The sequence below is a fragment of the Haliaeetus leucocephalus genome, unplaced genomic scaffold, assembly GCF_000737465.1.
Source record: "Haliaeetus leucocephalus isolate CR32 unplaced genomic scaffold, Haliaeetus_leucocephalus-4.0 Scaffold395, whole genome shotgun sequence".
Taxonomy (NCBI): domain Eukaryota; kingdom Metazoa; phylum Chordata; class Aves; order Accipitriformes; family Accipitridae; genus Haliaeetus; species Haliaeetus leucocephalus.
The window spans coordinates 9,922,450-9,926,660 of record NW_010972831.1 but is presented as its reverse complement, the minus strand read 5'-3'; the positions used below and the strand labels follow the sequence as shown (position 1 = coordinate 9,926,660).

The 4,211-nt window shown below is 42.3% G+C and overlaps 1 long non-coding RNA gene across 1 annotated transcript; it reads right to left on the bottom strand.

The window, feature by feature from the left end:
• Positions 1-1,374, bottom strand: LOC104835724. The gene is made up of 2 exons (XR_774776.1): positions 1,206-1,374; positions 1-161 (listed from the first exon to the last, which is right to left on the bottom strand). It is a non-coding gene; the product is annotated as an uncharacterized LOC104835724 (long non-coding RNA).
• Between the last annotated feature and the right edge of the window lie 2,837 nt (positions 1,375-4,211).

The following is a 4,211-nucleotide window of genomic DNA, read 5'->3' as shown; positions in this document are numbered from 1 at the left end:
GAATGAAAGATGTCAAGAGTCATCTGATTTGGAAGAGTTGTTAACTGGGGTCAAAATACAGATTTTAATACCCATCTTATTTTAGTTCTAAGACTTGGCCATTGCCAGGTATCATCTTTTCGATTTACCCAGGTCCACCAGCGAGGCCACAAGGGAGATTTCTTCCAGAGAGAGGATAGAGTTATTAAGTCTAAAGTCCACGATTTGCTTTTCTGTTTCATGAAAAGGTGAGTGGATCATATATCATCACTAGTCACCCAAACAGTTAAGCCTGAACTTTTCACCTGTCCTTTAATACAGTCAACTCCAAGCTAAATTTTTTCCATTATTAAGAGGGGACCAAAGATCATTTCAAATATTATTATACTTTCTACAAATACATCCCCATCTTAGAGCTTTAGCTACTAGAGAAAGTCTTTGGAGTTTGGGGTCAGAGGAGCTGCAAGTATAAACTTTCATACAGCTCTGTTTAGGATGTGTGATTTTTCTCTGGTTGTCTAAACCAGTCTAAATTTCCATAGATGGTCCCGACTCTGGGTGGCTCGAAAAAGGATCCTGGAACTTCAGTAAATTCTAGACATCGTTTTATATTTTCAATATGATCCCAAGTTCCTTTTTGCACTTGTCTCTACGGTTTTGGCAACTGACAGCCCCAAGGGGTGCTTGTACAAGTTTCTCCCGAAGGGCGATTAAATGAATTCTTTTGTCCATGAGGTGGATGGTTTGGTAATGTTATAATTCACAACGCTATAATTCCTTCTTTCAAATTAAAAAAAAAAATTGCCTTTTAAATCCATCCAATTTAATTGCTGAAATGATTCTCACTGTTCTACATCTTTTCTCAAGTTTTGGTTAAATTCAATGTCAGTATTCTCCACGGAACTAGATTTTCATCTGACTTTGGAATCGGAAGGCAGGCTGTTACTGAGGTTAAATTTTGTGTCTTTACAAAACTTTGAATCAGTTACAAAACTAGATTTTTTTTTTTTTAATCAAAATTACAAAAACGGTTAATCTCAAGATTAATAGCTCAAACAATAATTGTTTCATTTTGTTTATCTCATGTTTAGAACCCCTCAAAAAAACCCCACATAAACCCTCTAAACACACAAAAAGATTATTGCCCTCGACAATATTCCTAATAGCAACCCCAATATTATAAACTTTACACAGCTGTTTTCCCAAACAGATAACGTGAAACTTACTTATAGATTTTCAGTTTTAAAGGGCCAGTTTCTTTAGACTTCCGGTTTCTTGTTGGTGCTTTCTTTATTCTTGAATAATGAAGCCAAGGTTCTTCTCCCAGACCTTTACTGCTATAAGGGTTGTTAAAATGACTCGATATGGTCCTTTCCACTTCTCAGTGATTTTATAGATATTCAATCTCCTGGTCGGAAGGGATGCGCTGCTACGTCCAATTCTAAGGGTCCAGCTGTGGAGACATACTGACAAAGTTCTTGAAAAGAATTGCTTAAAGAAATCATAACACCTTTTAAAAACATATCTCCAAAGGCACTCAAGATACTCAGAACGTAGGACTCTTGATACGGTCTTTCATACAACATTTCATAATGACTTAAATTTTCTTTCTCTTCTGGCTATACTCTGATTCTTAATAGAGCCATGGGTAATGCTTTAACCCATGTGAGGAGTGAGGTTTCCTGACAAATTTTACTCAACTGTTGCTTAAGGGTATAGTTCATTCTCTCTCTCTCTCTCTTTTCCCCCCTCGCCCCCCCCACTTGCTTGTGGTCTATATGGGGTGTGATAGTCTCAATCTATAGATAATACTTTGCTCAACTTGTCTCATAATCTTTGCTATAAAATGAGGGCCATTGTCAGATGACATTCTTACAGGCACCCCATATTTTGGTATTATCTCTTTGAGCAAGACTTTGACTACTTCCCTTGCTCTGTTGGTGCGACAAGGGAAAGCCTTGGGCCACCCAGTAAAGATATCAGCTAAAACTAGGATAGATCCTTCTTTTCAAGGCAATTCTATAAAATCAATTTGCTAATATTCTCCTAAAAAATTTCCTTATTTCATAATCCCAAAGATGATCTTATTACTGATTCGGGGATATTTTTATATATAAATTTCACATCCGCTTCTAATTGTTTGAACAATCTTTGTCATATTTCACTTTCTGTTCCCCAATATACTTTGTGATGTTCAGCTCGGGCAATTTCTCTTATTATTGTGGGTGGGACTATTATTTGACCTGTCGGTGTTACAGCCTGTCCTGTTTCATTTTGTTAGCCTGCAATCTAATAATTCTTCATCTTTTTCATTATAATTTGGAGTTTCTTTAGGCAATTTTATACTTTTCTCTGGAACTAGTGCTAGGATGCCTTTTTCCGCAGCCTCTTTAGCAGCTTTATCAGCCAGTCGGTTACCTGCGTTAGGACCGGTCTTACCTAACTGATGTGCTTTACAGTGCATTATCGTGACTGCTGTTGGTTTTTGAACGGTTTCTAACAATTTCGGTATTTGTTCTGCGTGCTGAATGGTGGTTCCTTGTGCAGATAACGGTCCTCTTTCTCTCCGTATCGCTCCATGTGCACGTACTACTCCAAAAGCATACTTTGAGTCTGTCCAAGTGTTGACTCGCTTTCCTTGACTTAGTTCCAGAGCTCGAATAAGAGCTATCAATTCAGCCTTTTGGGCAGATATCGTCGAAGGCAAAGTTGGCAACGCAATTACCTCCTCGGTAGTTATTGTCTATCTTGATAAACGTTTTCCTTCACAGATGGAACCGCTTCCGTCGGCATATAGTTCCCAATCTGTTTCTTCTAGCGGCACATCTCAGAGATCCAGTCAGCTGGAGTAAACTCTTTCGATTGTCTGCAAGCAGTCACGTTCCAGTTCTCCTTTAACTTGACCAGTTGTTGAAAACGCAACAGGGTTAACGGTGGTAGTAGTTTTTAGTTTTAGGTAAACATCATCTTGTTCCAGCAACACCACTTGGTATTTCAGCATTCTGCTAGGGGATAACCAATGCCCCCCTTTCTGTTTTAGCCCAGCGCCTCACCTCCTCCTCCCCTGGGCTCCCTCACGGCCCCTCGCCTCGTGCAGAGGGAGCGCAAACGCAGCCCGGAGGGCAAAGGGGACAGACGGCCAGCGTTTATTCAGTCAGTCGCGTGCCTATCGAGTCCTGCCAGCGAGTCTGCTCCGCGTCTCGCGGCGCCCCCCGGCGCTCCCTCTGCCCCTCGGACACCTCTGATAGCCTATTTCCATACATTCTGTATGGCACGTCTAAATATTGGGATGGTTTTAATATTTTGTACCAGCTGTGGAAACTGGTTTGCTGCTAGGTGACTGCAAAAGTGAGATTTGGTAAATAATTATTAGAAATCTTATACTAACACTACGATTGAAACAATAGACAAAAGTATAGCCAAGCAATTAACTAGCAGAGGTAGGTACTCCTAAGTTTTGCAGTTCTTTGCTCTTATGACTAGATGTTCCTGTACGCTAGATGAGAACAATGCTGAAACTGACCACATGTGATTGAAACTGCGTTAAGCTTCAAGATCAAAGAACAAGGACAAGAATAAAGACTTCAGGGACAGCCAGCAAGAACTTCCAATGGGTCGCTGGTTGCAAAAGCAGCCCTTTGTCTCAAATGGATCCTTCATTGCGCGTGATCGGATGTAGGCAGTACTATGATAATCGGTTGCCATCGTTTTTACGTATATGTATACTAATCTGATTAACATGCAATTAGTTATTCTGTGTAACCTGTTTGTGCCATGCACGCTAGGTGCAACTATCCCCCGTGCATCCAGCGCTGCAATGAAGAATGCCTGCTTTCTAAAACTCCAAAACGAGTCTTAGGGAGTTTCTTCGACCGGCTTTTCCGTATCAGGGGTACAAGGGAGGAAAGGAAAAAGAAAAAAAAAAAAAGGCAGCGGTGTGGGAAAGAGAGGGGACCAGGGGAGGGGCAGGGAGGGACCAGAACGCGGAAGAGGGGAGACAGGGCCCCGAGGGCCCGGGGCTCACCACAGCTCTTGTTCTTGGCACTGCCAGGAGAATTTGCCAGTTCAGACGCTTCTTTCTGCTCCTCTCCCGCTGCCCTCCTCTTCTGTAACTCCGGCGGCGCGGCCGTCCTCCCCCTAGGAGAACACGCGTCTCATAGGTCTTGCAGGACGAGGCCTCCTAGGCACGGAGCCTCGCTCGCTCGCACGCTACGTGGCCGCACCGCACCGTC